This window comes from Pipra filicauda, unplaced genomic scaffold (genome assembly GCF_003945595.2).
Source record: "Pipra filicauda isolate LSUMZ 115617 unplaced genomic scaffold, ASM394559v2 scaffold137_size4652046_pilon, whole genome shotgun sequence".
Classification (NCBI taxonomy): Eukaryota; Metazoa; Chordata; class Aves; order Passeriformes; family Pipridae; genus Pipra; species Pipra filicauda.
Genome location: NW_024103851.1, coordinates 2208800 through 2227863, shown reverse-complemented (window position 1 = coordinate 2227863; position 19064 = coordinate 2208800). Strand labels below are relative to the sequence as shown.

The 19064-nt window shown below is 40.6% G+C and overlaps 1 long non-coding RNA gene across 1 annotated transcript; it reads right to left on the bottom strand.

Annotated features, from left to right (window-relative positions):
- Positions 1-346: 346 nt before the first annotated feature.
- LOC120322621 lies at positions 347-17650 on the bottom strand. Its single transcript, XR_005562429.1, has 4 exons — positions 17594-17650; positions 7649-7740; positions 4607-4747; positions 347-693 (listed from the first exon to the last, which is right to left on the bottom strand). It is a non-coding gene; the product is annotated as an uncharacterized LOC120322621 (long non-coding RNA).
- Positions 17651-19064: the final 1414 nt, after the last annotated feature.

Sequence of the window (19064 nt, the reverse complement as noted above, 5' to 3'; positions counted from 1 at the left end):
CGCTACAGGATACTCTCATCTGCTGCTGGTAGTGCAGTACTGCTGAAGGGGCTGCACAGCAAGCTGCCGTAGATTCCATCCTCCCACCTTTGTGAGCACAAATGTGTTATTTTTGTGGCATTGTGCTCTGCTTGCCAAGGTCATGAGATACATAAAGAGACTCTAAGACTGTGGTTTGAGAAGCTTATCACAGGCAGGAATTTCAGGCCTTGAACAGCTTTTGAAATGGTTTGAATTCAAACATGACATTTTCCCTAAACAGCTGGTCACATACCCGGTGACTGCCTTTGGTGCAACTCCTTTAAATCTAATGTAATTACATGAATTTTACCAAGGTCATACAATATTCATGTTGCAAAACTTTTATTACCAGCTGTATGTGTGCATGCATCAAAGGTCATGGGACAAAAGCCAGTCTTTTGACCACGAATTTTTAAATTGATAGTTCATCGTGAGAATACTAAATACAATATCTTTTTTCAGCTTTCTTCTTACTTGCTTGCCTCATGGTATGTATATATCTCCTGTCTTCTATATATTAAGCCTAAACATGCTGACCTCTTAAGTGAAGTCCATGGAAGCTGGTAGTTCTTTCATATGAAGATACTTCTGGATTGCAGAATTTGGCTGCAATTGCTCACGACCACTTGCCTGCACCACTGAGCTGATTACTTTGCCACATGTGGAGAGAAGCTGTTAAGAGGATGAATAACTGATTTTCCTATCAGTGGAAAAGGCAGGATTAATTCTCATATCTCTTCCACATTCCCTCAAAAAAGAATAGAGTCTCAAAATCCTCTCAAGAGTAAAGAAATCCCTGCTACTGGGTCCTTTCCTTAAATGAAACAAAAACGTGTTGTTTTTCATTATCCACTGAGAGTGGGTCAGCATTTGCCCTCCAAAAAAATTCATCAGCAACCATTCCTGGATAGCAATGCAGTTCTTCTCTTTGTGTTGCAAAAGTGATTCTAAAGGGCAGGCCTTTTACTGGAAGAGGAGAAATGAAGTAGAGCTGAATTAGCAGGGGTTTAGAATCACTTTGCTCAGATTTTGCATGTTTTTTGAGATAGTTGACATTGTATTTTGCACTGTAGTTTGTATTCTACTGAGGTTTTAAAGCAAGGGCTCAGGTAATAATTCATGGAGCTTTATGGCATTTTGCATGTTGAAAACATTGCACAAACATTAACTGATTTATCTTTGCAAATCTCTTGTAAAGCAGGTTAGTAGCTATCATTTCCATTTTATAGATGTAAAATAATTTGCCTTGGGCAGAGTGTTAGTGGCAGAGCTAGGGTTATCACTCCAGAGCTATTCATTCTAAACATTCTGCTTAAACCTTCTTGGATCATGCTGCTTCTAGAGACTGTCCCTGATGAAAAGGGATGCATTTTTACGCACTCAGATTCTCTCTCTCTCTTAACGCTGTTTTTTGTTTGTATAGCATCATTTAGAAAGGACAACAACAACAAACACATGAGTATTGAAATCACACATGGGTATTGAAATCAAACCTTAGTTATAGTAAATTGCACAGACAGTATTTCAACACATGATCATAGTATTATCTCCGAAGGGTTCCTACATGTTCTTTATTGTTTTCATGTCCAGGTTTTATCTGTCATCTCAGTCATGAAGTTCAGAGTTGCATTTTTCAGGGAAAATTTACTTAAATCAGGAACAGACTTTTAATATTATTTAAACTCTGTTGGGGATTTGCAGCACCAGCTCATATGCTAATGAAAGTAGGCAACAAAACAGTAAGTATAAAAATGCAACCTGTGTGGCTGTTGCATGGGAGAAAGTGTGAGATATCTATTCTCTGAATTATGTCTTCTCCTTGAAAAGACCCCCAAATTTTATCCAGTAGAAAGCAGAAAAAAAAATTGTTTTGTGCATTTTGATTAACATCTAAAGTAATTATAAGAGAAAAAATGCTATAGCAAATTCTTTCAGTATTGACGATAAACATTGCAATTGGTAACATAAACTGAAAAATGTTATCAGGGTTTCATAAGAATAACCATATTGACAAAAATATGCATATTTACTTGCCGTATAGTTAATCTTTCCCCTCTCACAAAATCTCAGTTGAACTCCTGGGTAATATGGCGTCTCCATTGCCATCTAGTAGATATTTTCAAAGGGTAGAATACATTCCCTGCTTAAAAGCATCCATCCCTTTGGTGTTTGTAACTTCATGTAGGGACTACCATGTTTTTTCACAAACTTTAATAAGTCCCAAAACTAGACATTTCTTGCTGTGTTCTTACCTCACTAAGTTTTATAGTTTGTATGGGTAAGGACATCAGGACTGATACTGTCATGGAATAAGGTATGTTATATACAAAATCTTTGTCACTAAACAGTACATCAACTGCCTACATAAAAACAAGCTTCTGCCTTATTTCTGTATTTTGTTAAGGTGACTTACGCTGATATTGCTATACTACATATAGTTCTTCACTCAACCAGAAATCATACAACTCTATGATTGCAGCACAGTTGAACATGCTGTCAATAAATCGGATGTCAGTAGAAGCAGAGCTAACACAGAATCACAGAATGAGTAAGGTTGGAAGGGACCATAGTCAGTCATCTGGTCCAACCTCCCTGCTCAAGCAGGGTCAGTCTAGAGCACTTTACACAGGATTGCATTCAGACAGGTCAGTATCCCCAGTGAGGGAGACTCCACAACCTCTTTGTGCAGTCTGTTCCAGTGCTTGGTCACCCAAACAGCAAAGAAGTTTTTTCTCACATTCAGAGGGAACTTCCTGTGCATCAGTTTCTGGCCTTTGCCTCTTGTGCTGTAGCTTGACACCACCAAGAGGAGCCTGGCTCCATCCTCTTTACACCCTCCCTTCAGTTACATATATACATTCATATGGTCCCCTCTCATGGACATGGCTCATGGACAGTTGCTTGTCCACCAGGACTCCCAGGGCCTTCTCCACAGAGCTGCTTTCTAGCAGGTCCGCTCCCAGCCTGTACTGGTGCAGAGGAGGAACATTACCAGATCATACTGTATAGTTTTTCAAGATGGGTGACTAGTAACAGCAGGTGTTTGATTATGAACACTGATACTGCTAATTGCATTACTGTCACTGTCCCTTCTGCACAAGCAAAAAATGAGCCCTGCTCACCTATTTCCTGACCCACTGCATAGCCTGTCATAGCCCCCGTATGTCCACAGTGACAAAGAGATGGGGACAACAAAACACAAGCCCATGCCACAGGAAGAGTAAAAGTGGCATGAAGCCAAGCTCAGGTGTGATGATTGGCTGGCGTTGGTTGTATTTATCCTGCCCCTTCCAAGTCCTTTGACTGACCCCTTCCCAGCTCCCACACAAAGTTCAATGCCATGTTCAATACCATTTGCTCAAAATATTGTCTCCTTGGGTGTTTGCAGAGCTGAGAAATCTACAGCAAAGAGAGAGTGAGGAAAGCTGGTAGCCCTGAGTAAATGCACAAAGAATGTGAGTTGCATCAAGGGTGTGGCTAATGGGGGTTTCTTCAGATTCAGCCATCTCTTGCTGTTTGCATCCAAAGCCGACACAGATAAGAATGATAAGAGATTGCAACACTGTGATTCTGCTAAACAACTACAGCTACCAATCCTTATTTAGGCTAGCAAATATAAAGTAAATCAGCCTTCCCTTATATCCACTCCTTATTTTTCACTAAGGAGGTATCTCTACCTTGACTCATTTTCCCAGCCCTGTTAGACAGTAAGAACCCTAATGTTTACAGACACTTTCTTGCTTCTTGCTTCTCTGTGACTCCAGAGATATGCCACTGAAATCATTACCTTGCATTTTTCCACAGGAAAACTAAGCCCAATAGCAAAGCTGTCACTGAAGAGAATGGAAAAAGAACTTTTCTGTCATGAGCTTTGAGGTTTTGTCCCCAAAGTATTTTAACCACAGAGTAGATGGTAATTTTTATTTAAAGCAAAATAAGCCATTACGCTTTAGAAAAAATTCTATCACATTTTATTCAGCACTGCATAGCTAAGTAATAAAGACATATGTGGCAAAGGCTGGTCAGTTCAATATGATTAACCCAACCAAAATCCTGGAGATATTACAACTGCACTGAAAGAAATCCCATAGAACATGGCCAGGCAACCAGTTGCCTTTTTTCTTTTATCATACCTCTAACTTCCAAAATCTTTCTCAGGCAAATGTTTTCTGCAGCATGTTGGAGACCATCAGCAAGTGTGACTGAGCAGAAGAGCAGGTTCTGGAAATCAGAGAGGTCACAAAGTGCCTGACTTTCCAGCAATGGCATCTTTATTTTCAAATGAGGAGGATCCAGTGTAAATGCCCCTGGGGAAGGCCTTAAGGCAGTTTGGCAAACATAGCAATGTACAATACTGAAAACTGAGATTTGGGTAACACGGTTTTGGAGGACTGGATTTGTAAAGCAAAACAACTGCAACACAGGCCCTGACATCCTCACTGCATGTGTTCCTGAGCATTTTAGTTCAGACTGCCTCTTGTGATCCTATGGACTGAATGTCCCTTACTTGTCATGGTATGTTATGTACGCCTCCGAAGCACATCTTTCAGCTTAACTCCGTTTGGAAGAAACGCAGGTTACTCACCCCAAGGCCATGGCACGAAGAGGATCACACTCAGAAGCACACTCCCAATCCATATCAGAATGCTTTTACAAATTTTTTGTTTTACTCTCTTCCTTATTTTCTTTTCTCTTTGCCAATACCCTTGCCCACAATCTGCTGTTTCTAGAAAAAAAAGAAAACAACAATGAAATATTTGAGTTCCTACCAAAGTTTTAATCTATAGAAAGCAAGACAGGACCTGGATCCCAGCTTCAGTCTTTGAGGTTTCCAAACTGGGCTGACCCCAAACCCAGAACATAAACAAACACAGTCTTTTACAGGTTACCTAGAAAACCGCTTGATATGAAAATGGCAATGGGATGAGAATGCCAAGCACTACCCGTTACCCAATACTGCGAGATAAACTAGATGAAGTAAACCCATGGATAACACAAAACACGTATAAGACCTCTAATGAAAAGAGTAGGCTGAAAACAGCCAGGCAGCTGTTCGGGGAGCTATTCCAGTGGCACACACCAGTGAACAGGCAGGCTGGGAGCCAGGGCTGGCCACTGCATCCACAGGAATCAGGTGCTTCTACTGAATCAGGGCAAAGTTAGTTAGTCCACAAACCAGATAATCAAGAACTGACATCACATTTTAGATGCTGTCAAAACATAGCTAGGGGTTGAGAGGGGTCACCTGAATGCTCCTGAGCTTTTTCTTCCTTCCTATTTATAACATAGTCCCCAATACACCTCAGGATATGTGTTTGATCTCAACGCTCTGGTATTTACTTCTTGAGCTCTCGACAGCTTTTCTGTTCAGACAGATGAGCAATTCTCTGAGCATTTCAGTAAACTTTCCAGAGGTAATTAAGATATAGCTGTCTCTGCAGCTTCCTCTTCTCCAAACTCAGATTCAGTCCTTAAAATCCTCACGTGACATGACAGCAAGAGGATGTGAACCTCTAATCCATTCCGTGTGCACACTTCCACCTCCATCAGACCCTCAGCTACTAGTGTGTGATATCCTGCACCGCTGGTAAGAATGCAATATCCTGATGTAATAGAAAGCATACCGTGAAACAGCCCGGGGATATATGAAGATAAAGAAACCTGTCTCCTGCCAATTTTTTTTTTTTTCTGAAATGGGTCAGATTGGATAGGTTACTTCACATTCTCCATCATCCCATCTTCATAAGCAGCTCCCCAAACTACAAGCTCCTCATCATTTGATTTCATGCATTACTTCCTTTCCCAGCCACTTCTGCAGAACTAGAGACCCAATTAATTTAAAAAATGAAACCCAGCGCAAGAGCATTAACTTTTCCAGACTTGCTTCCTTCCTGACCTCACTGCTTATTTGACTGTAAAACAACCGATGCTGCAGTTTTCAAAGAGGCAAGTGAGGACCACAATTTCTATTCCCAGTCTGTGGGAGTGGGAAAGCAACTTTGGCATAAATACATGAAATTTGAGATGTTAAATATATTTTAAACCAGCTCCTTTTCCTTTAAACCTAATTTCCTCTGAAGACAGAAATTTATCACCAATGACTCAAGTTTCCTCAAGGTTTTATCAATTTAAACTTCAATAATGTTCTTTCTTTGTGAGTTCATGCTACATTGCCTAGCCCTTGCTTACCCAGCCAGTGCTTACTCATGCAAACCAATAATTTGGCTTTTCTGGTTTATTTGGGTGAGTGCTTTTTCATTATGTCCCTTGCCCAATCTATTAATTTGAGATGAGGGTCTTGTGGGAATTAATTATAAGTCTGGACATGGATGAGTGGTTTAAGATTTTGCCTGTTTTCTATAAGGTTGCAGCATATAGAAATGCTCGTTCTATATGGAGCAAGTAACAAATTCCTCGGCCTCTCAGCAGTGGAACTACTGGAGACTGGTTTTCTACAAATGATTTTGCTTTCTCCCCTTGTTGTCTGCCATCTACACTACCCTCCTGTACCCTCCACACAGGATAAGAGACAGCCAGTATGGAGATGTATGCATGGTAATTGGACATGTGGGCTGAGAGTGACACAACAGATAGCTGCTGAGGCTGCAGTACCTCCTCTTTACATACCACCAGATTTCACAAGGCTCATGAGATCCTCACTCCTCCATGGGATTTGGTTAAAATTAGTTAACAGGGCTGGGGACCAATAGATGTAATGACTGCGTGCATCTTGCTTCCAGACTAAAAAATCAAAAGCTGGCAAGAAGCTGTGATTGTCTGACTTGAAACAGTTGAAATGTATCCTTGATGTCCTTTGTAGTGCCTCAGGAATAATGGCAGGTTTAGAGAGTGCAACTCCATGACCTTATTTGAATTGGAGCATACTGCAGTGTGTCTAAATGCTCTCTCCGGGCTTGTTTTTTAAGTTTAAAGAGACTATATCAGGACATCGGTGCAGTCCAAGGTTTCCAAAGTTGTTATAGCTAATGAGAGAGGCATATGTGCTCCATGATTCTGATGTTTGTCATTTACAGATCTGCTCCTGACCTTTGTTTTTATCTCTGCATCTCACCCCTGAAGCTAACATAAAGTGCAACAGAAGCCAGATCTACTTGAACAAGCCCACACAGAAGTCAGAAGGCTTCCCTGCAGAGTTGACCACGGCTCACGCAGACTTCCCTCAGGAAAGGAAACCAAGGAGATCGCCTTTCATTTACAGTTTCTCAAGAACCAGAAGATTGACCGTAAATGAACACCAGGCTTATATGAGTACAAAGAAGGAGGCAAGAGAAAATAAGAATGACAATGAAAATGCCTCAAAGACACTAGTGGGAGCCCATCACTGCTTTTCTGGGAGACCCGCACAGCTTACTAGTGCAAAAAGGTAAAAAAGTCTGTCCCAAAGTTGGTAAATTGCTATGTGTGGCCTAAAAAAATTAGGTGCTGAAGTAGGAGCCAGAGCTTCAAAAGCTGGAAGTCTGTGTGAGCCTAACCCTCCCTATGTAAAATGGGGATAATGAGTAGCACAAATACCTAAACAATTTTTAAGAATAACAACTTAATAACTACATGGTGCTTTAAAGACAGGAAAGGCTTTAGGAATGCTAGGTATTCTTAAAATCTTGACCTTTCACCGTGATTTTGGTTTGGTATCTCTGAGATGGGGTTTTCTGTCTGAGGGAACCCCTGCACTCTCACTTCTTAAGTGAAGCTTCTTCCCTGAAATAGAAAGAGAGCAAAGTCAATGAGATACAGCATTGGCATTGCTGCTCTGATCACTCTAATTACTGCTATGGTGACAAGAGCAGTATAAATCAAGCCAGTTCAGCCAAGAGTTTTTACCACAGGCTGGTTAACCACTACATTAGTATGAACATCTGACACTTAATTTTCTAGGAGGAATTAAAACAAGGGTAAAAGCTTGGAGGAGGCCATTCGTTTGTATTGCATGGGAAAGGATAGGGGGAACAGAGGCCATGAACAGCAATCTCCATGGTTTCAACTAGTATAGATGCTTCAACCCTCCCTTTTGCCCTTGATATGGAGCCCACTCAGACTTACTCAGAGCCTATTGTGAAAAGGGGCACTGAACTTAGGTGGGATTTGCTACATAATGGTTGTGTATGTGCCTATAGGCCAGTCCAAAGCACACAAATAATTCACTACCACTGGCAGAGTGGAATGATGTATTTGCTTTCTTTCCATTTTAAAACAAAAATCCAGCCTTAGCATTTTAAATAGCAGCATTTCTCTAGGAAAGGCATTTGTTTACTTTAGTGCCAGTAAAATTCCTCAGAAGGACAGTCTGAGAAGCAGAAAGCTTCATCTTATTCACAGAACAAGTATAACAAGTCCTACAAGCTCTCTTCCAATGTTTCACCAATATGCCTCTACTCAAGGCCGGAAGATTAGACTTCATATTCAAAACAGCACAGAAGTTTTCTTTAAGAATTAAATACCACAGAGAACTACCTCTAACACAGATAACTACCACACAAATAGCAATGGCATTGCTAATCAGCACCAGTTTTGCTGGGGACAAAGTCAGGACATTGGGAAACTTGTGCTGCTGACACCTGCCCAAGAAGAGGAGAGCTCAGTGACCATCTTCTGCAGGCCCCCTACCCCACACTCCACAAGAACCTTATTTTACCAAAGGCTTCTCCCTTTGGTGCCCAGTTGTGCTGTGAAGCTACTTGCCATAGGATGTTGTGATGCATATGAGCAATGCATGAAAGAATTCAAGTTCCTTGAGGGCTGTTAAATACAGGGACAGAAGCACAATTGTTGTCTCAGGAAAGGTGTAACACCACAGCAGCCACTGGGATTGTTTGGGATGGGGAAGGAGAGGTGTCATAGAAACACCAATTTCAATTTGACGCAGTACAGCTGCTCTCCTCTTGCACTGAATTAATACTGGCAAGCAAAAGTGGAAGTCCTTAGGCACTATTCTCCAGCTTTTAAGGCATTTACATACACAGAACACCTCTTCTTCTTCCTCTGGGGAGTGAATGGTCTTCATCCACCACCACTGGAGCTAGTTTTAAACAGCAGAGAAGGCTTGTCCCTTGTAGCAACTCACGAGCTGCTCTCTCCCAGAACTCATAGAGTGGGACACACATTCTGTCCAGCTACAGAAAATACTTATGGAGTGTTGGGTGTATAAGAACTGCCAGATCCTTGAGATATCCATAGAGGTGGGGGATAATTTGGGTTGAGTTCCCCTGATTTGTCTCCGATACCAGGCTGCCGCACACATGTTTCTTCTGTTGACTTCATTCCCACATGACACTAACCTACCTAGGATCTGTATGTGTGGGATCAGATCAACCTAGAAGTACAGGAGGGGAAGAGACAATATTTGCCCCTAATTTTACAGGGAAAGGCTCTAAAGCTTACCATGTGTTAAGTAACACTTCATTTCACCAGGAGCTTCCCTAATCTCGAAGGCATTACTCATGGAGGAGGGACCTACTCACCATGAGTAAAGGCTTTGGAATCTGGCCTTTAGTGTGGAGCTTTCTGATGGCAATACTGAATATGTAAATCTCTGCTTTGTACAATATGTGCATGACATTAGGAAAACACTGCATAACAAAGAGCGAAATAAGGAAAGCATGTCCAGCACCTCCATCTACATTCAAGCTTGCCCAGGTTAACAGAGCCCTGCTGATTTACAGGGCCATGGGGCAAGCTCTTGATCTTATGTTCAAAAAAATTGCAGGAACAAGATGCTGACAAGTTATTTAAGGAATGTGGTCCTCTAAGAAGTTATCAAATCTGTCCATAAGTCCATTCACGTGCAGGGGCATTGCAATTTTGAACAGCACTAAGAAAAGAGACCAGCCTCTATAGGCACACATATGGCTTCCACAGGTCCTAGCAGAGCCTTACGAAAGATGAGGATACTCAGGACCATGAACACCTGTGGCTTGACCTTCCTTTATCTCAAGCATCAGATTCCTCAGAATACCTTACAATGACAGAGAAAGAAAGGCAACAGAATTTGATCTTTGAAGACTTCTGGACGCATATTGCTTTGCTGTGGAAAAGCAGCATATACCAAACAGAAAGCCTCTTTTCTGCTCTACCTGTTGGGTATGCCCAGTGATTTAACCTGTCTGCTAGTACCACTATAAAAGAAGAGATCAAATTCATCAAATTATAGCCTCAGGATTTATGTTTTTAACTGATTTTGCAGGGGAGGCAGAAAGGGAAGGAAAAGGAATGGAGTTTGTTTCAAGCTTGTCTGTCTTCTTCATATAAAAAGATAAAAAGTAGGAAAAAGATTTTTTTTATTATTTTTCCTGTAACAGAATGGGGTTCAATGGATACACAGCCAGTACACGGGTAAGTGTTGAAATTATGTTGTATATCACAAAAATACACATAGGTTCCTTGACTCCTTTAGTTTCATATGTGGCTTGTAGTTCACAATCTACAATGAGATGTGAGAATGTGGTTAAGAGCTGAGAAATGAATAAAGAAACCCCAACATGTTATTCTAATGGGCAAATTCTTCACTCTACACCATATTATCTCACTAACTCTACTTGAAATTAAGCAACATCCAGTTTGAATATCTGCTCAGTTCCTGCCCTACACAGAGGTGTCAACAAGAGGGCACAAGCTGATTTTTATGATGTGAATCAAGTCTGGTGGAAACTATTACTTCTTAAGTTTCAGCAGCGGGTTGTTCCAATAGATGGTATAAAATAAAGACTATCCCTGCCCTAGGAGGTTGCAGTCTAAAAAAAGACCAGAGGAAAGTATTTGCCTCTTGCAAAGTGATTTATTCAGTTGGTTCTCTGAGTTTATAGTCTACTTTGAAGGTGGGCACATTTGTCATGTAAATTTTCGTTTCTGTGAGAAGCACAGAATAGGCCATACTGATAATGTATGCTGTTTCCAGAAATTGTGTTTGGTTAAAAAAAAAATTCAAAAGATTGTTTCCTGTCTGTTCAGACATTTTTAAGTTGAAATTATTTAATTTATTGGTTAAGAATGAATTTTATTTCTAGACTTCTTTGAATAATGTTGCTAAAGAAAACATCTTATGAACAAAATGTGACACTCCCAGAAGTGATTCCTTCTATGTTTTTGTTTTACTGAAAAATTCTGGGGAAAAAACTATTCTTAAAAAAATTCCAAACTGAAAGCTGCCAAACAGCCTTCTGTTCAGTAAATTCTGCCATAATAACCCAAACTAATAATTTCAAAAAAGACTGATCATTATAAACAAACCTGCAGCAAAGCAGAGGGTTGGACTAATTGTTGGATTGGGTAATCTGCAGGACTCTGATTTAGCGTTCGAAGTCATAATTGGGTCCATGACCACCTGCTTTGGTCACTGGAAATGAATGCAGCTGGACTTGGCTGGTCACTGTATCAAACGTTTGCTGAAGGATGCACATGAGCTTGTTAGCAGTTAGTTGTTGTTCAGGCTTTAGTCGAGTAAATTGTTGCTGAGCTTAAGTCTTGCTGTCAGTAACAGCAGAAGTGGTAAAGGAAAGAAATAGCATTTCCTCTCTCCATTGCCACAGGGCTTTCTGAAGAACAACGGCATAAATGCCTGATAGATAATCTACAATTCGGAATGCTTCCTACACAGAAGAGGCAAAAAAAGTAACATGGCTTAGTGGAGACTGCAGGCTTTGTGTCAGAAACCTGGTGTACCAGTGCACGTCTCTGCCAATTACTGGCTCTGTATCCTTCAGCAAAGGGCATAACCTCTGACCCTGCACTTCCCTTTCCCTTAGATAATGATATCTACCCTCTTTTTAAAAAATATTTTAAAATATACATGTAAGATAGGTTGGATCATTACAGAGCAAGCACACAAACAAATATATACACACCCAGACAAGCCATAGTGATACATAAAATGCAGACACTCCCATGCACAGAAATGTACCGATGACCTTAGGCTAATGACTGAAGTCTGGGTGGTACTGCTGGTATTCGCAGAGCACACACTCACATAGCTGTGCAGGTCTGCGCAGGCAGCCAACCAGCCCTTTTGCATGACGTTGGCCAGCGCTGATGTTCCCGGGCACGCTGAGCCATTTGGGGTAGCTGGCAGCTGCTGGGATGCTACTGGGCAGGCAGCTCTGCTAGCTCTTCTCTAGCCTCAGAGGGGAGAGCTTCTAGTCATAATGAAGGAAGAGGGAAAACAGTTCCCACTTTCCAGAGAGCTGGGATTTTTATTTACTTATTTATCATAGCTGCTATTTAATTTAAAGACCTTATGTATGTAGCAGGAGCCTCACTAAAGTAAATGTGGCACAGCTGGTGGCCAGGTTCCAGAAGTGTGTCTTGTTCAACACTTTCCGCAGTAGTGAATGGCCTGGCCTTTTCCATGTGGTTTAAAACTGATGTGTTTGGAAATGTGGAAATGAAAAGCCTTGGGAGAAGAAAGGACAGAAAGGGAAAATTGGTTGTGGAGAATACCTATTTCCCTAATTTTAAGTGCAATTTTAGAAGCAATCTAAAATAGTTCATTCCAGGTGGGCTCATGCTTTGTAATTTTTGCACTTCCAGAGTCCTTCCACAAGATATCAGGTTATTAATATTATTTTATCAGAAACAAATCTCACAAGTATATCCTATTCTCAGTATGCAGTACTGCAGCTCACTCTGCTGAGAGAGGTTTAGCCGAGCAATAGCCCCTCTGCTGTCTGACAGCCTCAAGTCTTACAGCAGCTCATGTGTGATTCACAACTTAGTCTTGTTTCATGTATTTTTTGCTAGATCACCTGCAAACTTGTGAAGTGAAACTGTTGTTCTTTAAAAGAAAAAGCTGTGGTGATGCTCCTGCTCTCTATGAATGGAGCCCTTCCTCCAAGCTTCGTGCAGGGTTCCTGTCCAATCTGATGCAAGGTGCTTCAAACTAGCACAGACTGAACAGCACAGGTCAAATTACTGCATCCACAGTGTTCTGGTTAGAATCATAAGCTGAAAGTTACTCCATCCCAAAAGAAAAAGGCTTACCATACGTTGCCCCCCTTAGTCTGCCTAAGATTTTGCCCAGATACAAGTTCAGTCACATGTGAACAGCAGTGTTTGTGAACTGAAATAGTATGTGAAACTTTGGACCTGTCCTGCCTCATAAATAGGGCTCAAGTTCAGAAGTTATTCAGAAACTGTTTATAGCAGTTCTGTATAATCAAATCAAAACTGAAAGCACCCGAACAATGATCAATGCCTGAACTCAAACACCTCAGCATGCTTTTGGCTATGCCATAACCATGCAAATCAGTCTAATTTCTCATTGTGTATATTCAAACTGGAAACTACTCTGCAAGCATTTGGCCCTGAATAAAACTACTGCTTTATTGGGCAATGCAATCCTAGGTGTACTTATAGGAGACTTAACGTTTATTTCATATGCAGGCAAATAACTTTATCACCATTTGACTTGCTTTATTGCTTTGTCTTTCAACACCTTAGATATTATGGGATCTTCCTCCATCCATATGCTGGATTCTCCTCCAGCAGCACCTCCCTGCTTGCTACTACTAACCCTTCAGGCACTGCTTCTAGTTTGGTAACTCCTAATTACCAAAAATAAAAGATCCTTTAAACCTGCTTTCTGAGATGAAACAGTCTTGTTAGATATGAGAAAGTCCCCTCAGAGAGAGATAAACGTTCTGTAATGAAAGAGATTTCCACTGAACTTCTCATCCTTTTCAAACCAAAGACAAGAATAATAAATAGATTTAAGATAAATAAATAGATTTAAATAATTTAATAGATTATTAAAGGATTTCTACATATTTTCTTAATGAAATAGATTTATAGGAAATTAGGTTTATTTAGTTCTGTTCCTGGAACTACTCCTTTTACTAATCTCAAGATAGTAATGATTTTTATATATTTGTCAGAATTGCTCAACAAATGTTTGTAATAGTTAAGACACATTCCATTTCCATTTGCTTCTTTGAGGCCAAGTATCTTCTCAGTTTTTTGATGCTTAACACTGTATCTGGCCAGCATGACTCAGCACGGGAATATGATTTCTATGCCCTGAATGGATGACTCATTCTGTGCATACGAGAACAGTGCCTGTAGAGCATGTAGAAAAAGATAAGGAAAAGAGAATCCTTTAAGAATCTGCTTCAGGAATGTTAAACATGCTCTGTAAATATTATTGGCTTTTTCTGTATAGGAATATAAATAGTCTGTGATTTGAAGATGAAAAAAGTAATCAAATTTACCAACAGTTCCTATATTCACACTTTCTTGGCACAAAATAATTTCCTGTAGGTTTTGGCAGGTTTTTTTGGTAAATGCATTTAATGAATGGATTAGCATTTGTGTCTGGAGAAATAAAATGCCTCTCAAATATTCCTATGCACAAATTTGATAACTAGTTGAGTTGCTTAATGCACTATTTAAAAGAAATCAGATGGTGAACATAGTACAAAGACCATAAGGAGACAATCCATATGCACTGACTTACAAGAAGTCAAGTGAAATGGACTTAGTAAACATGCTTGCCAAAACCAAAACAAATGTTCCCAACTAACATCACATCCAATACTAAGATCACAGACACCAAGAGATGGGATGACTACAGCGACCCTCTGTGTGCAGAGGCTTTCCCTGCTAAACATCTTGACAGAGTACTCAGTCCACTCTTGAAACAGCTCACATAAGGGTTACTGCCTTTATGAAACACCCAAGAAAGCTTAACCATTCCCCAGTGTCTCACTCCAGGAGCAATAGATGGTTGTGGAAGCTTAGCTTTAAGTCTTAAGTAGAAATGCTTGACCAACGTCTGCTGTATTTTAATATATAGGTAATAACATTTTATAGATGCTGGAAAATGCAGAGACACAGACAAAAAGGATTAAAGCTAGTATTTTTTTCAGTTCAATGTGACTGTTATTAGGAGTTCTGCATTTTACTCTGTTCACTGCCTAGGTATAGCTAGAGACCAGGGAAAAAGTGATCTGAGGAAGAAAAAAAATCAGACTGCCTTGAGTCAGAGTGCATCTCATGCAATCATGCAGTAGCCTGCAGTACACCTTGACCACAGCACTCAGGCACTCCAGGCAGAAGAGCCCAATGGCTAAAGAATATGACAAGCAGGCAAAACACTTGGAGAATTGAACACCAGTCACCTTGCATTCCCACTGTGGGCAAAACGTCCCGGCTTGTGTTTTCCAAAGTTTATGAGTGCCATGAGGTTCTAGTTGCCTCTATGAAATTGGCCTCTTGCCTTCCCAGAGCAAAATGTACCCATGTGTAGAGCCAGACATTAATTCTTACCTCACAAGAGTTTAGTAAAATTTGAAGGATGCTACTCAAGACCTTTACCTGAAAAGTGCTCTCAGTGAATCATTATAGATTGTTACCAGGTCTGTATTTTTAAATAACAAAAAAGAAGCCTCAGTCACTTGATTAAAAGGCTATTGCATACCAGCACAGACCAATAATTTTCTTCCCAGAAGCCAAGCCATATGATTTAGGAATGAAGAATGCTTATGGCTCTTGGACAGGACTTGCTGATAGCCCTGCTCACTTCAACAAGGAAATCTAGCCCTTACCCGGCTCCTTGCTGAAAAGATTGTGGTGAGGTAGGGTAGTCACATCTGTTGAGTGTTGGTGGTCTTGTTCTGAACTGTACAGAACAGAACAACAGAGATAGCTGCCTATCATGGCTTTGCCCAGGTTGAGAAAGAACAGCAGGCAAATGAGGTGCCTAGGTGCTCTGGGGGCTGAACCAGAGCCTGAGACCCACAAGAGTTGAGCCCTGCAGAAGCACCTGTCAGTTGCATGGCTATTCAAAACATTTATTCAAATGCTACAAACCACTAAAACTTCCATGTTCAATACAAAACTATAGTTCAACTGAGATAAGTGACTCTCAGGGGGGCTCGACTTAAGACAGTCTGTAGCATATGAAGTCAGAATCAAGCTCCTAATCATGTTTTTTCAGGTTGGCTATGCCAAGTTTCCTTTATGGACTTTTGACCTCTAGAGCATAATTTCCTTACATTTCTTGCAACCTCAGTTTTTCAGAGGTGTTCAGCACTCCAGGGTCATGAAGCTCTTTTCTGAGGGCATCACCTGATAAGGAAATTATTTGTTTTCTGTCTTGCTGTCTGGCATTGTTTTGTGAAGCCTGTCTGATTCTCATACATGCTATCGAGGTTGTGTTTTTGCTAATCATTGGACTCGTTCTATTTTACTTAGTCCACTTGTTTTAGTGTGAAACGTGATATTTGGTATCTTTCTTAAACCCTCTGCCTTGGTTTAACAGAGAACTCCAATCTACATATTTTAAAGAAAATGTCATGCTCATTGGTGCTGCATGAAAACTTTAAAAATTGGTATGGAAAAATACCCCTGGCAAATAAATGAATGAGAGAGAAGTAAATCCCTTTTCTGTCAATATTAAAAAACCCTAAAAATCAAAAAAAAGGTGATCTGTAGATGCACCACCAAAAGGTAAAGAAGCAAAGATCATATTTATTAGTATGATCTGATTACTAAAACAAATCACCCTATTTCTGGATGACAGAGTTTTGAATGTCTGTGGGTTATAATACCAGATAGAGAAGTATCTGTTCAGATACCAGGAGAAGGAGGGAAAGGGACTATGGTGCCTCATCCCTGGGACCTGGGAATGCTCCCCCATCCAAACAGATGCTTTTTCACCTCCTGCACTGAGTTCAGTTAGATTGTAGGACAGCTACAAGGTTGTAGATACCCCTATGCTATTTCTTTCTCTACTTCTCTGTGAATGTCAGGTTTGGAGGGAACTGAGCACAGGCCATGCCAAGAAAGCTTCCCTGGGGAATGTCACTGGATCATTGCTCAGTTCCAGCAGTCCCAAGCAGGGAGTCAGATTGCCATGCATAGTTCAAAGCAGCTTTTCTAGAAGAACAATTGCAATCTGTGGTGAATTAACCCTTGAAAATTTTCTTCCACAGTACAGTAAAATTTTTACTATTAGTAGTTATTTGTACCCAAATCATCTCTTTTCCCTGCTAGGCATCTATATACTTGCTGCATTAGGGAATGCCAGCAGAATAAACACTGCTTTATAAGCCTGTGGAATTTATGATATGGTTGGGAGCTGGGAAAAAATGCTTTGTCTGTGCCTTGCCAACTCTGTGGTAGCATAAAGCTGAAGACAGACATCAAAACATTAACTGAGAGAATGCAAAACAGATTTGACAATATTTTGCACTTACCAGAGCCTTAATCAAATTTGGAGAGGTAAATATGTTTATAGCTGCTTTCAGAAATGTCTACATTGAAGTCAACTGTGCACAAGAACTCAGTGCTTTTGATACTTAAACTTTAAAGGAACGAAATAGCTCCAAAGATATAATTCAGAACCAAACACTGCCATCTTTGTTTTTATAAATTATTATTTTACAACTTGCCACGTACATGTCACAATGAATTTAAGTAGCTGTTTCCTGCTGTCTGCAACCTAACCTCAATCATTTACAGTTACATCAGACAAGATTGCAGATTTCATCTGACGCCTAACCTAATTCCTACATCACTGAAGCATATTGAACTCTGGGGAGGAATTCTCTGTGGAGCAACTTACCCAAAAATATCCTTATCATGAGGCAAATCTTGAATATGGGGAGCAGCATCTTGCCCTAATCTATCAGCCACACGACATTTCTGGAGCAACGGGGGATTCTGTAACTACGCCATGATCATTATGACGATGTATAGGTTGCCACAGCATCTTGTTCCACATGAAACAAATAGCAGAGCCAAATGTAGCTCTTAATCATCTGCAGTGGGCTGTTTAGGACAAATCAACTTGGCCATAGATGTTGTGTTTTGAATGGATTTCTTTTCTTTTGAAGGAAAACACTGCAGAAGGACTTACTGTCCTCTACAGCCGGGACAGTACTCCACTAGTTAGGTTTGAAAATGTAGTTCCACCACCAATCTTGGATATATTACTCTTTATTTAAGAAATATGCCTTAAATTATGCCCACTGCTCAGTACACCTGCTTGTGTATACTTGTGTATACAACACACTCACACTTCAAAAATGTCAGTGACATGTGTATACTTTCAGGGTGGATTTCTTTCATCTCCTTTTGTTCTGCTGATAATTTTCTCTCTCTGTGTATATACATGTTCAGATGTTATTGAACCACCAGGTGTCCAAACAAACTTAACTGACTCTCTAGCTATTTGAGGAAAATACCATTTTTCATATAATCCTACAACACCTCATGCTACTTATAGCTTAGTTTCCTAAGGCACTGAGGTTTATGTAATTGTGCACTGTATGTATGTTTATGTGTATGCATAACTTGACTCAGTCTCCTTCTAGTAACCTTTAATCCTGCTGGCCAGCCAGTCCAATGTAAAAAAAACTTGCCAGCCTCAGATATTTTAAGTTCCTCCAGCAAGAAAAATAGGCAAGCCGATAGTGAGGAGAACACCCTTATAAACTCTCCCACTGAGAAGGCTACTGCATGGATACCCTGGCTGAGTGCAGAGTGGAATGTCCTGAAATCTAGTCCTGCAGAAACAATGCGAGTACGCATCCACTTGGATGCAAGACAAAACCATAGGAAACCAGACTCCACCATCTCCACAGCTCTTGGATAAGTTGTGTATGATCTAGATATGGGTTAAGGTTTAGGTTGCCTCTCGAGACATGGCCACTGTCACATTTCTCGTTCAGGGTACCCCCACCCAATTCTTACATCACTGATGCCTACTGAACATTAAAATTCCCTACAGAGCAACTCACACAAAAATAACCTGTGTTAATGAAGATGTGGAGCCCTTCTGTAGGCCCGAGGGCCATCATGCTTTACAAATTAACCTCTCATGGTACATGCCCTTTTCTTCCCTCTTTATTTAAGGTGCTCAGTAATTTGCTACCTGTACAATGACTGACAACTACAACATGTTCCAAGCTATGGTTGTGAATTCAGCAGTGAAGGAGGAGAGAGGAGAGCTCATTGACCCCATCTGCTTTAGCTGCTGATGGCTATTATTAGCTCAGATCTACAGATAGCTCAGATGGGTTCCTCAGCTCCTT